The sequence below is a fragment of the Phalangium opilio genome, unplaced genomic scaffold, assembly GCF_054372755.1.
Source record: "Phalangium opilio isolate 3A_F unplaced genomic scaffold, DU_Popi_V2 ptg000002l_1, whole genome shotgun sequence".
NCBI classification, from domain to species: domain Eukaryota; kingdom Metazoa; phylum Arthropoda; class Arachnida; order Opiliones; family Phalangiidae; genus Phalangium; species Phalangium opilio.
This window is the reverse complement of record NW_028324144.1, coordinates 3,868,383-3,883,229: the sequence shown is the minus strand read 5'-3', so window position 1 is coordinate 3,883,229 and position 14,847 is coordinate 3,868,383. Positions and strand designations below refer to the sequence as shown.

Genomic DNA, 14,847 nt, shown 5'->3' with positions numbered 1-14,847 from the left:
TTTCTGAGACTATCCCTTCAAACTGCCACTTCCTCTTTCATTTTTCTAATCTGGCTGATTTTGCCACTGTTTTCGAGTTATGATTTGATGGGGTGTTTTATGGATGACCCCTAATTAAATTAGCAATCATTGTCTTTTGATCAGTTTAAGGGGTCATCCGTAAAACACTCTGGAAAATCTTAACTCGAAAACAGTGTCCCGGACAGTTACAAAATGGAGATAGAAGTTACATTTTCGACTCAAAATTGATTTCCCAAAGAACATACATCCCACTTAATTTATGCATGCAGACTTATCAGAAACACCCTGTACATAAACTCTTTCAAAAATAAAAAAAAAAATAAAAAAAATGGAATATAATTTAAGCACACAGACCTTTCCTTCAAAACACAACAAAACACGTGGTTACCCCTACCCTAATTCCTAAACATCTGTTATCCAAAAATGTATTTACATATTTACATCAATTTTCTGGTAAAAACCTCCTTCGGTTAAATTAATATTTTTTTCGCCACATCCCCACTTTCAAAACCAAAAATACCATTAAATTCGGATAGAAATGAAGGAAGGGGGTGTAAATGGGGGGGAGGCACTTGAAAATAATGGCTGTCTAATAGCAATTTTGCAAAAGAGGTCCTCGTTTCCATGAGGGAATTAAGAAAAAAAATCATCTCAACCCAAAGAAAAAGTAACCAATAAATTCTGACACTTTTATATCAGTCTTTTCCGACCAATCAGAAGGAAATTAACTAGAAATAATTAATAGCAATAGAAAGGACTGAAGGTAAATAGGCACTGGAAGCCTTAAAGGGGGAGGGGTGAAAAGGAAGTCACGTGACTTTATTATCTATTCTTCTACTAATTATAATGGTAATGAAACATCCAGGAAATAAATCTTTATGTTTTTAAAATTCAAATTAGTTCCAATGAGATTTCATACATAATTTGAAATTTGCACCTCCGACCAATCGCGTAACTCCTTCCCTTCTTGTCAACAAAATTCCCGTGGCACGTGATCTATGTTGAATTAAATTTATCGCGAGATTTGATAAAAATTGAGGGCCCAACAAACAAATAAACAAGTTGGCATAGTCTCGTCTCCATCTAAGGGATAGGATCACGTGACTAACAAAGTTGACTCTAGTACCATCTGTCGTTGAGCGACGAAAATAAATCTCATATTTTTCTGATTGGATTAGAGTCTGACTCTTGGGGTAAAACAGGTTCTGCGCATGGCAAAATCAAGCCAATCCCTTTCTCGCCTCAAAACCCGCGAACGAGATCTGAGCCGTTATAAAAATTCAAAAGATTTTTTGGTTGGGTCTATAATGGCGGGAGATATAAAGCGTGTCACGTGAATTTTGTTAATAAGAAGGCAGGGCGTTACGCGATTGGTCGGAGGTGCAAATTTTCAATTATCCATGAAATCTAATTTAAGTATTTTGAATTTTAAAATCATTCGGAGGTAGATGTTTCACTATGCAGATTGGTCTTTATTTCTTGATTTTCCTCTTCACTCTTAGTGCACAGTATGTCTTAATTAATTTATATCTTTTACTTCTTTGGCTGTACACCAATCAGTGATTACGTCATCTTTTGTTTAATTTCTCTCCCTGGAAAATAAGCAACCATTTCCTCAAGTTTTGACTCGAGGCATTGATCTATTTTCATTCATCTAAGATGGTAAAGCGGTTTTTTTGCTAATCGGTCAAGAATCAGTTTTATGTTAAATAACTTTAGTTTTATCTACTTCTAAAATTTTCTAAAAATGGACGTAGCATAATTGAACCTGATTAAAATGGAAAAATATATGAAAAAAAAAATAATATTCGGGCTTTCAGGTTTTTAAAAGGAATATTCAAAGTGGAGTCTCAAGGGTTAACGAAAGTACTAAGTTGAAAAGAAAAGAAAAAAAATTATGAATTTTTTTTTTACGATTAAATCCCATCAAAGAATATGCTAAAGGCGTTTTAGAACGTCAAATCTAATCGTGTAAAAAGAAGGATTAAAATAGATCCAGTTCATTCTATCCCAAGGTAAGATCTAAACCAGAGAAAAAAGAAGAAAGTTTCCTTTCTTCTCTGCATGGACCAATTACTGTCTCCGAGTTCTTCATAAAGCCAAAGGTACGGAATGAGTTCCCCCCCTTTTTTAGCCACATCGTTTGATGTACATCAATGGTAACTGGAACATAAGGATTCCTTGTGTCGCCTCTATACATTTTGGTACTATTATTTTTTTCAATTATTTTACTGATATTTGTGGTGAAAAAATCGTAATTTCTTTTATTGCCTCCGTAGTCCGCACAGTTACTCCTATTACAATATATTGTATCGTTTTTTCACTGCAAATAGCAGTAAAATTACTGAAAAAATAATAGTAGTCACCGGATATGACCTCATGGCACGTCACCGGATATGACGTCATGCTACGTCACCGGGTATGATTAATCCGTTCACTACCACATATAAACGAACACACACAGCGCTAAGGTAAATACTTTAAGCATTAGTTTGTTCCATTTTCCGTGACTGGTACCTGTAAGTCACGCTTCAGCCCGATGTACTTCGAATAAAATCATTCATTATAACATTCATACTGTATTCAAAGTTTTCATTGAATAAAGTCATTTATCCTGACTGTTTATTAAGAGTGTGTCATGTAAACATATTCGATTCACCGCTTGAATGTTGAGAAAGCACTTTAATCATGCCATAATTCAGAGGTTATGAATCAAGTTGCTATACCTTAGCACTAACTATAATATTTAAGCTTACAACTAAAAATAAATAAATATACTTATAAATATTAACGCAATATTTTATTTCGAAATATATAACATTTGATACATTCGGATTTATTAAAAATTAATGATTGAAATACTTTTTAAAATGCGTAATCATTCATTATAACTTTGATACTGTATGGAAAATTTCATTGGTTATTCCGTTTATTAAGAGTGTGTCATGTCAACATATTCGACTCACCTGTTCCGTTATGGACTTTTGATATAGTGGATCTTGTACTTCAAACTATAGCAGCAAAGGCACCTGGTGCTTCCCGTCGGTGTTTACCTGCTCACTGCTCATCAAACCTTTTTCCAAATGTTCTAATGTTGGGAAGAATCAAGTAACAATTACCCCGCTTTGTGGTACACTTTTCTCGAAAAAAAGTATTATATACTTTTGCTTATATTCAAAGTGTACCAATCAAGTTTTATAACATAGCCATAACTATAATTAGTAAGCTTATACATAGAAATAATTTTATCAAATAATATTTTATAAATATTAATGCGAGTTTTTATTTTGAAATATATTCCATTGATACATTAGATTTTATTAAAAAGATTGATAATGAAAATAATAAAAATATTTTTATAAACGTGTAACTTCCGAGTGTTGAGTCCAGGTACTGAAAATAATAAGAAAATTTCTATTATTAACAAAATAAATAATAAGAATTAATTAATTGATAGAACTTTTGAGAAGTGCGTTTATTGCTTCAAATCATTTCACTGCATATTCTTGAACATCATCACTTCGCATCTTGAGAAAATACAATTTCAAGATAAATTGAACTCTTCCCTTCCATTTCTAAAATTCCGTCTCACTTACTCTGATCAAACAAATAAAATTCCGATATATTTGTAAGGAAGAAGAGCAAAGACGTGATTAAAAGAAGATTTTATCTTTCCCAATCCTTTCCTTCTGGTCTCAAATTCTCCCTCCATCTATAGGAGAAATAAAATACCATATCATAACCCTCTAATACTCTAGATAAGTATTTTTGCTAAGACACATTATTTACAAAAGGGTAGATTAGAGTCTCGTCACGTGAGATCTTCTACAACTGGCTGAAAGAGGAAAAGTGACGATGACAATATCCCAATTCGATGTAACTAAAAGGGAAAGACACGGGGGTAAAACTTTGCCTTCCATCTCGCTTTTTGGCGTCTGCGCTGTAGTCTTTTTGAGAGTGCGCAGAGACGGCTGGCAATGTATCAACCCCCGTTGTATGTATCGATACTGAGGGTTGCCTACCCCCTTTTTCTACGTCGAAAAGGTCTATTTGAAAGCATGGAAATTGAATGAACGACAATTTGATGTCAACAAAGAGGTTTAAAGAGGGAAAGTTGAAGCTAGCAGCTTTAGCAAGGCTCTTAAGGAGTTCTTGCTTTTCAGAAACACCTTGTGTACTTCCATATCACATAATTTACATTTAATTACATAAAGTACCACCGTATTCATCTACAATTCTGATTTTTACCAATAGGGAGCTAACAATTCTGACCCTGAAACGTCACACCCTTCTATCTCTTACTGGAGTTTCATCCCCCTAACGGTTGGAAACAGTATTCTACGCGCAAAAGTGCCAACCAGAGAGGGGCTGCGTGACGTCAGACTATCTCCCCCTAGCCAGTTGTTAGCTCCCTATGCGTAGCAATCGCCATAATGTTGTCTCCCATTTGGAGAGACCCTTACTTATCGAAAGAATTACTGGGTTATGAGTCTACCAGAAAGGAACGAAAGGTATACAACAAGAGCTTGGAAAATCTCAGAGACACAAGCCGGGGGTGAGGGGTGGTGGAAGGTGTTCTGAACCCTGACTTAGCCCAGGGGCGAAGGGGTTCTTACTTTAATTAGAATGTCAAAAGGTATCACTCTTGGACAGAGTGGAAGGAAAAGGAAGAAGGAAGAGACGGTCTGGAGTTTGCGGAGAAACGGAACAAGATTGGGGGACGGAGAAATTTCTAGTTCAAACGAGCCGACAAGTATAAAGGTATATAGCTACAAGGGATTGTTAGGGTTAGCAGAGAGACTCGGGCTCTCAGATACAGGGAATCAGCGTGCGTGTCAAGACATCGTTATGGTCTTCAAGGTAAATCCTTCAGACTCGGGTGACGGGTAAGTATGGAGAATGATTTCATTAGAAAGAGGAGAGGGAAACTCCCACCACACACACTCCGATATCGAGTGCGTGGAACTTTAGAAATAGCGCAGAAATCAATGCATCATTCAACTTCTGGCAAGGCTTAGCTCAAGGAGCTCTAGCGCCCGTTCAAGGAGGATCTGCAGCGAAGGAGAAGTAGAGGACAGCTAGAAATTCGGAAATAAACTTAGGAAAATGGCCTATGATCCAAATGAAATCAATTTAGACCAACGTAATGGTGCTAATTTGCCTTCGTCTGACGAATAGCGACCCTCTACAACGATTTCCTTATTACTCGACACAACTGACTCAATATCCCAAGAACACTTCTTCTCCTGTCAATATTATCCTTGCTATTTTCGTAACTCACACGATAAGAATTAATAGTAATCAGGACAATGACCCGAAGTCCGATAATTTCCAATTGGTCAGACCATACTTGAAGGAGAGAGGTGGGATGGAGTAGAAACGTTGGTAAACCATCTGCATTGTGGAAGGGTCTTTGTCAACATTTTCGTACCGTACGATCCTACCGAAACACCAAGGATGCTGGAAGGACAGTGGCTACGTTATTGGTATGGAGATTACTACTCCATATCACCTCTCTCCTCTAATGTCCATATTTTGAACTTGCAAAAAAAAAAGTGAAACAGTGAATCTTCTCTGCCCGTTTCCATTTTGCACTCAAGTAAACTCAGGATGACGTCAATAAAGGGGTATTAAGCTCCACCCACATCTCTATTGAAAAATAGAGGTGCCTACAATCTAAAATTAAACATTCACAATAGTGCGTCTTAAGTGAGAGATATCACTCTCCAAAGTTATGTTTATTGATACGAACTGAAGAATTTATTACAAGAGATGAATAACTACTCCTTGGACTGGAGTTAAAGAAAATACTATCGATTAGACATTTGGTGCTGCCATCTAGCATTAGTAACTTTGTTGTAGTTGTAAACTAACTAACATTTAAATAATCTGTTAAATAATATTCAACACCCTCTCTCAAAGTTACACTTGTCTACCGCGATAAACGGAACATATTATGACAGTCCTAACGATGATGTGAGTTCTTCAGTTTTCAACCTTCCTAGAGGTTTCGTGAGCAAATCCGCTATCATTACGTCAGTAGGGCAATACGTAAACTCAAACATCTCCTTTAGATCCTTGATAAAATGATGGCGTGTGTCGATGTGTTTTGTGCGCTGCGTCACACCTTCATTTTTGACCATTTTCAAGCAACTTTGGTTATCTTCATATATCCTCGTTGCAATCACGTCTTGATGTAAATCTTTCAGAAGCTCATGAAGCCAAAGCGCTTCACGACATGATTCTGCCAGTGCCACATACTCGGCTTCTGTTGAGGAAAGCGTGACCAGCGTTTGCTTGCGACTAGCCCAGCTTATGGTACCTCCCATCCATTGAAACACTAGACCGGAGTTTGATTTTCGGTCTACTACATCTCCTGCCCAATCTGAATCGGCATACCCGGTTAAAACATTTTTCTTCGCTTTTTCTGTTCCCAATTTTAACTTCAAATTGATGCTTCCTTTCAGATATCGAAAAACGCGTTTTACAGCCGTCCAATCCTGTTGAGTTGGGTGAGAAATATTCCTACTCAAAATAGAGACTGTCGCTGAGATGTCTGGACGTGTGCACGTTGCAACATAGAGTAAACAACCAATTGCTTGATGGTAGATTTCTGTATTGAAGGGTTCACCACTTGTTTCTTGTGATTTTTGCTTCATGTATCCGGTTTCCATGGGCGTTTTTGCGGGCTTTGCGTCTTGCATTTTAAATCTTTGTAGGATTTTCGAAATATAGCTTGATTGATGAATACAGAATAAACCGTTCACGTCGCGTTCTACCTCTAGGCCCAAATAATATTTCAATTCGCCCAGATCTTTAATTAAGAACCTTTTCGCCAGTAACTGAGAAACACTGCTCAAGAATTCGTCTGTACCAACCGCAACGAGGTCGTCTACATATACGAATAAGTAGCACCACACGTTTCCGACTAGCTTTGAGTAAAGACATTGATCCGCAGACCCTCTCTTAAACCCGTTTGACGTGAGGGTTTTGTTTAATTCTTCATTCCACGCGCGAGCCGCTTGTTTCAAACCGTAAATGCTCTTGTTTAAGTGGCATACCAAATTTTCGCTTTCTGCCGTAGCATAGCCTGGTGGTTGTTTCATATAGATATCCTCTTCTAAGTTGCCATATAGGAATGCTGTTGTAACATCGTAGTGATGTACCTTCAATTTCTCATGTCCAGCAACCGTCAAGAGAGTTCGCAACGTAGTTTGTTTACCGACTGGAGAAAATACCTCATCATAATCGGATCCATATTTTTGGGAAAAACCTTGCGCGACAAGTCGAGCCTTGTATCTGGTAATATCACCTTGCGCATCTTTCTTCGTTTTGAATAGCCACCTGCAACCAACAGCCTTTTTATTTGGTGGTAGTGTTGTAAGGGTCCATGTTTTCATATCTTCTAGTGACTTTAGCTCTGCACCTACAGCCTCTTTCCATTTTTCACATTTAGGGCCAGAAAGAGCTTCTTCAAGTGTGCATGGATCATCTTTCGTAGGAGTAGCTTGCTGTTTTGCCAGCATTACTTCTATCAACCTTTCTGGTTGCTTGCCTATGTTTGATCTAAAAGATCGCCTTGGCCCTTGATCCAATTCTTCAGCGTTTTCATCCGAAGGAAGACACTCTTCATCCAAACGCTCTTCTTGATTAGCCATAGTTGATACACTTGGCGGCAAATAGTCTTCTTCCTGTTCCTGATTTGAGCATTTCTTGTTAAAGGTACATTGTTCTTCCACGAACTTGACGTCTCGACTTATTGTGATATGATCGGTCGTTTCATCCAAAAGCCTGTAGGCTTTGGAACCGTCCTCGTACCCCACGAACGTTAATCTGTTCGCTTTCACGTCCAGCTTCCGACGTTTCTCATCCGGAATGTGAGCATATGCAACACATCCAAATGTTCGAATATGACTTAAATTAGGCACTTCACCGTACCAATGCTCGTATGGCGTCTTCTCAACAGCTCTACTAGGTAATCGATTTTGTAGATAGCAGGCTGTTACGACGGCTTCACCCCAGTATCTGTTGGGAAGCTTGCTATCATTAAGCATGCATCGAGCCATTTCAGTCAGAGAGCGGTTCTTCCGCTCCGCCACGCCGTTTTGTTGTGGGGTATATGGGGCAGTCAATTCCCACTGAATGCCTTCTTTTCTTAGGAATGCCTTTAATTCTTTATTCACATATTCGCCTCCTCTGTCAGAACGAAACTTCTTAGGTTTGCAATTGTATTTCGTCTCACAGAGGCTCGTGAAATTTCGAATATGTTCCGTTACTTCGTCTTTTGTCTTTAGCAATGACACTACGGTATATCTGCTATGATCATCTATCAGTGTAAGGATATATCTTCTTCCGCTTGGAGTTGTCGTTTGCATAGGCCCACACAAATCCGTGTGTATTAAGTCTAGTGGTTTAGCTGACCTTGAGGTCGAAACCGGGAATGGCAAACGTGCCATTTTCCCTTCAATGCACGCTTCGCAATCCTGTGCTTCTTTGCAACTGGATATCTTCAGCCCATTTCCAAGTTCTTTACTTATAAGTGTTTTAACAGCTTCAGGATCACGATGTCCAAGCCTCCGATGCCACACGTGAATGCACGGCATTGGCACTTTAGTTTGAGCCAGTAACGCTTCATTTTGTTGATCCAATTTGTACAGATCTCCATCACATGTTGCAGTTGCAATGACGTGCCCATTGGATTCAAGAAATTTGCAATTTTCGTCATCAAATTTTACCTCTAATCCACTCTTTACCAAACGTCCGACTGATAGCAAACTACCCGCTAGCTGTGGTATGTAAAGAACGTCCTTCACTTCCACTATGGTTACAGTATCGTTTTCACCTCGGCATTGCATTGTTCCACTCCCTATGCCAGAAGCCTGCAGAACTCCACTATCCGCTGTGTAAACTTTATCTCGACATGTGTCATCCAAGTTCGTGAAAAACGATTCGTTGTTTGTCATATGACAGGTAGCGCCGGAGTCAACATACCAAGAGGTGTCACCTCTCTTTCGAGTTTGTCGTGAGATTTTAAATGATGTATAATGGCAAGTTTCTTCTATACCCTTCTTTGCAATGCTGGCTTTGTGTTTCTCCGGATTCTGTGATCCCTGTTGTCTTCCTTTACCGTTCCAACAGTCCTTTTTTAAATGGCCTGACTTGCCACACCCCCAGCATGTTAATTTTACTTTTGAGCCTTTTCCTTGTGCTTCCCTCCGATAGGTTTTCAACGCAACTTCTTTATTGTTGCATTGAGATGTATCATTTCCTATTCTTCGCTTATATTCATCAATAAGCTTTCCGGTGACAAAGTCTAACGTCAAGTCCTTTTCGTCTCTTGATTCTAATGCAATAATTAAAGTTTCGTAACTTTCCGGCAGGCTACATAGTAGTAAAGCAACTACTAAATTTGCTTTCAAGTTTTCGCCTAATCCTCTCAACCGATCAACAATATCTATCATGCCTTCGAGATGCGTTTCCATATTCCCCGACTCCGTCAACTGACTCCGACAAAGTCTTTTTAATAGGAATACCTTGCTGCAAAGGGTACCTTTTTCATGGTACTGTTTTAATGCTGTCCAAACCTCTTTTGTTGTGTTTTTGTCTCTAATATGCATTAATTGATTATCTTCTACTAGCAAACCTATGCTAGCTCTTGCTTTATTATCTGCTTTAGACCAAGCAGTTGTCATCACAGCAGGAGGATCGTCATTAACTACGTGCCATAGATCTTCTTTCATCAAGAACATTTCCATCTTGAACTTCCAAGTCTGGTAATTACCTCCATTTAACTTCGCAAACTGCACTTTCATTGTGTCCGCCATTTTGATTGTTTATCTGTTGCTCTCACAAATTGCCAAGGCTTATTGCTTACCGAGCCGCACCTTCACGCCGAAAACAAACTCGTAATAACTACCAATTTTACTGAACTAAATGTTTTCTGACTTTAAGACGTCCTGAGCCCATAACCTATTGAAAAATAGAGGTGCCTACAATCTAAAATTAAACATTCACAATAGTGCGTCTTAAGTGAGAGATATCACTCTCCAAAGTTATGTTTATTGATACGAACTGAAGAATTTATTACAAGAGATGAATAACTACTCCTTGGACTGGAGTTAAAGAAAATACTATCGATTAGACATTTGGTGCTGCCATCTAGCATTAGTAACTTTGTTGTAGTTGTAAACTAACTAACATTTAAATAATCTGTTAAATAATATTCAACAATCTCTCCAATATAGATCACCGCTGCACCAAAAGAATTCCCAGTATCGCTTCTAGCTTTTCCTGATTCCATGTACTTGGAAAGTCTTTCAAATTATTATTCTTCCCTCCAACTTTGAAAACTTGCGCAGGAACTATTTAATTTGACAAAACAAGTTGTTTGAATAAAAATTATATGTATTTTAAACTTTAGCAGCAGTAGTTAAATATTCTCTTGATCATATACTTAAATTCAGGCATGTTTTCCCCAAATTTCGCAACGTCAAGCAGTATAGTTCTACTTCTTAACTTCCTCCGAGGCTAAAGTATCTGAAAGGCCAAGAGTTTCTAGCCCATAATAAGGATGGGGATGACGATGGGGGAAGAGCATCCATCCTGAAGCCAACATCCTTGATCCTTATCCACTTTTGCATCCTCTAAAGGCGTCTCCACGTCGCCCGCTAACCCAACCCCCGCAGAAACTTACGTTACCTTAGCGACCGAACCAATTCTCCATCCTAAAAGCATCCGTTCAAAGGCAGACTGAAATGGCTACGCAACCATTGTTTGATCACTAACCCTTTTTGGGATATCATCGTACACCGAACGACGATTCTCTTGGGTAAGGTAAGGTTGTCTTGGGTTGGGTTATAGTTCAGGTCAGGATGTGTTGAGTTTGGTAGGGTTCGGGTTACTTCAGGTCAGGTTGTGTTGAGTTTGGTCAGGTTAGGGTCGATCAGGTCAGGTTGTGTTGAGTTTGTTGAGGTTAGAGCATAGTTCAGGTCAGGTTGTGTTGAGTTTGTTGAGGTTAGAGCATAGTTCAGGTCAGGTTGTGTTGAGTTTGGTCAGATTAGGGTCGATCAGGTCAGGTTAAGTTGAGTTTGTTCAGGTTAGAGCATAGTTCAGGTCAGGTTGTGTTGAGTTTGGTCAGATTAGGGTGGGTGAGATTAGTAGAGAGTACTATACACATAGATGGCGACCAATGACGTCACAGTAACTCAAACCAATAATTTCACCACTAAAACTAGCCCAAAAATAATTACGTGTAAGCTTACTAATTATAGTTAGTGGCTCTGAATTAGAGCATGATTAAAGTGCTTTCTCAACATAATAGAGCGGTGAGTCGAATATGTTGAGATGGCACACTCTTAATAAGCAATCAGAACTAGTAAATGACTTTATCCAAAGAAAATTTTGCATACAGTATCAAAGTTACAATGAATGATTTTATTCAGAGTTCATTGGACTGAAGTGTGACATATCAGCACCGTAAACCGGCACAAACTAATGCTTAAAGTATTTTCTTTAGCTAATGCTGGTTACATAAAAGTGTATGTTTTGTTTATGCGTGTGGTAGTGAAAGGATAATAAGCCACAAATAAATCAGAATATAAATAAAACAAGACATATGGCTTAATTACAAGCTTTTGAGGAATAATTTCTTTTTGCTTTTCAGTGGAAGGCGCCAAGGCTTATAAAAGTTTATTTTGCATACTTCCAAATTCACTCAGAACAGAGAGAATAATAGCAAGAAGAGTAGAATAATTATTTTCAAGATTTGTATTCTAGGTCCTAAACTTCAAGGGAGAGGGCGTTTGTCAGGGAGGGAAAGAACATCCGACGTCATTTTATACCTCTACCTAGGGGAGCGTTTGTAGGCGCGATACTGAAATTCCCCCATTAGGGGGATGGAATCGAGGTAAGAGATATAAGCCTATGACGTAGCAAGAATGGGTTTGCCCTCTCCCTACAGCAGGGATAGATTTAATTTTAGAAGTAGGAATGGAAAACAGAGTAATCTAGGCACGCGTCAAAGTCCCGGACCCCCTATCCCGGGACGGAGGGGTATGAAAGAAGAGGCGGGTCATAGCGCAAGAGGTAAAAAGGAATTACGTATTTTTCGACGTCCCTGTCAGCAACGTCATCAAAACGTAGTTCAAGTGAGCCGCCAATAAGATATTTTAAACTTTTCGTTGCGTGTTGGAGGGAGGAGCTCAATACGGGTCTATGAGTCGGACTGAAGTAAATACTAACCGTTCTCCATTCCTACTTCTAAAATTAAATCCATCACTGTGTGTAGTTTGTCTAAGTTGCGAAACTAGATGCATGCTTATTGGACACCAGACTTTCTACTCCTCTTTGATAAAATTCTCCTTGAGTAGAAAAGCCTTCTGACAAGCAGCGAGAAGGCAAGCAACATTTATTGTATTTCGTAAATTAATAAGTAAAAGAAATTATTATATGAAATGCTTAAAACAAGAGTAAGAAAAGAGAAGAATACACGCAAATAGAATCTACCAGGGTTCGTACGAAATTGCCTAAATCATTTTCTCAGATATTTCCAGGCAAGTTTGGGTATGATCAGGGATAGATTTAATTTAAGAAGTAGGAATAGAGAACGATTAGTTCCCTAATTATTGAAGATATAATTTTCCCTAGTTTTTAAAGAAAGTTAAGACATTTCCAAGATTAAAAAAACCAAAATGCGATTTTCTCCAGATTATAAAAAGAAAACAAATGCGATTATCCCTGAGTTATTTCATGTAAACCAATATCCCTGATATTTTCACGTTTTTCCTGACTATTTCCACATTCGTATGAACCCTGACCCCACGGAAGAGCGAAAGAGAGAGAGAGTGAGAGAGCAAAGACAAGATTTATTTAGACGTACCTTGGCTGTAGTTTGCTTTCCTATCAGTGATTCCTTGCATGGGATGTAGTTGGAAGACGCTCAAGAGTAGGGATGATTTTATCTCGGCCCCTGGCCCGGTAATAAAGGCCAGCGAGAATAATTTATCATTCATTTTCCCACAGGAGAACTTATAAAGAGTAGGCACGCCTCCCAACCAGAAGAGTCTGACCCGAAGATGTCTTAGTTTCTCTGTTTTTCTAAATAATAAAGCTTCATATATCCAAAGAGGAAACTTATCAAAGATTCCACAAACGAAATTACAGCCAACTCTAATAAAATATACAGGGTTTTACTGGTATATAGGACTTGGGTTCGAAAAAAACCGGGTTTTTATTTAAAAAGCCAGTACACCGGATTTTATTGGGTTTTTTTATAATTACATTTGAGTGAATCGTACAAATTGTTATTCAAAAATCACTGCTTCCTAAAAAATATCTGAAAATGTCTCATAAAAAATAATAAATATAATAATAAGTTTATAAGTTATGTTCCTTCCATAAGTATGACACTACCTATACCTCGTAATGATGGAGACTTACAGCTCGAGAACGACAAGCGAGAATTTCAGACAACACTCGGAGGTTAATTTTGCAGGACTTCCTATTTAGTCTGCATTACTAAACCTTTGACAGCACCTCACCAGGCGTCGCTTTACGACAATCTATGACGTTTCACCTACGTCACTTCATGAAAATATCTCAGTGACCAGTGACTGAACGTTGCACAAACATTGCTCATAGTTATTTTAAACTTTCCACGCAGTTTCATTCTAAAAAACACACCCTTAAATTTAATGCAGTCTTATGTCTTATCAGAAACACTCTGTATGTAATATCAAATATTTTCTTTTTAATATTTTATTCAAAAATATCGTTTCAATTCAAATTTAATTATGAATTTTTACACTAGTATCCCTTTAAAAGATGGGGCTTTAAAAAAGCCTTAGGAATACTGTATAACAGTCCAACTTACCCTTTATGACCCTAAATACCTAAGCAACCCAAGCGAAAGAATTCTAGAAAATACGTGGTGGGACCAAGAAGTGATATCTAGTTTATTAGGGAGAAGATATAAGATGCCTAAGTATTCACGCACCATAGTCCCAGTCCCCCTTTCAAAATACAAGAAGGGGGACGTAAAAGGAGGCCGGAATATTTCGCAGCCTCTCCTCAGTCGGAAAATATGACTGTAATTTTAGTCATTCGCGTCGCGCTGACGTGAGATTTCAAGAACCAATGAGATGCTGGTTGGTTGTAATTTAGATGCGGCGGGGATTAACTCCGGACCTACTATACGTTTGGACTGGAGATAAAGCTGGAAATGTGGCGCGAATTTATACCGTCTCCCTAATAAACTAGATATCACTTCTTGGTGGGGCCAAACGACCAAAAAAAAAAAAAAGGTTTAAAATCAATTTCGGTATAAAATATTCGTGTTGAAGTTAGGCCTAAATCCTACATTCTTCGGGCTCGGCGTTATGTTATGTCCTGGTGTATTCCCGAGGGATTGCGAGGGAGGCCCGCGGGAAGCAGTCGAATCGACAAAAAATTTGAATATCTCGACAAAAAAAGTACTAAACTCCTCACGAAAAGCCAAGGCTTAAGTAAGGAGAGACTGGTAAAAAAGAAGTCACTATTTTTAGACAATAGCAGCTCGAGACTGCATGCCTGCTTTGAGTCGATAACGGGTCGAAGAAAAAAGGTAAAAGATTCAAGAACTATACGCCGGATTGGATCAACTTGACTACAGAAACCAGGGAGATTCTCTACAGGAGACGTCTTGCACGGTGGTTGCGACACAGGGCATCCTCGTTGGATGGAAATTGGATGCAGGAATAGTTGGGGGCTGCATAGGTTTATAAGATATGTTCCATAAGTATGACATTACACTACCCATACTTCGTAATGCTACTGAGAGACTTACAGCTC

General features: G+C 38.5%; 1 long non-coding RNA gene across 1 annotated transcript; it reads left to right on the top strand.

Moving 5' to 3' along the window:
• The first annotated feature begins 10,256 nt into the window (after positions 1 to 10,256).
• On the top strand, positions 10,257 to 13,401 carry LOC149718359 (uncharacterized). Its single transcript, XR_016368683.1, has 2 exons — positions 10,257 to 12,964; positions 13,042 to 13,401. It is a non-coding gene; the product is annotated as an uncharacterized LOC149718359 (long non-coding RNA).
• The last annotated feature ends 1,446 nt before the right edge of the window (positions 13,402 to 14,847 follow it).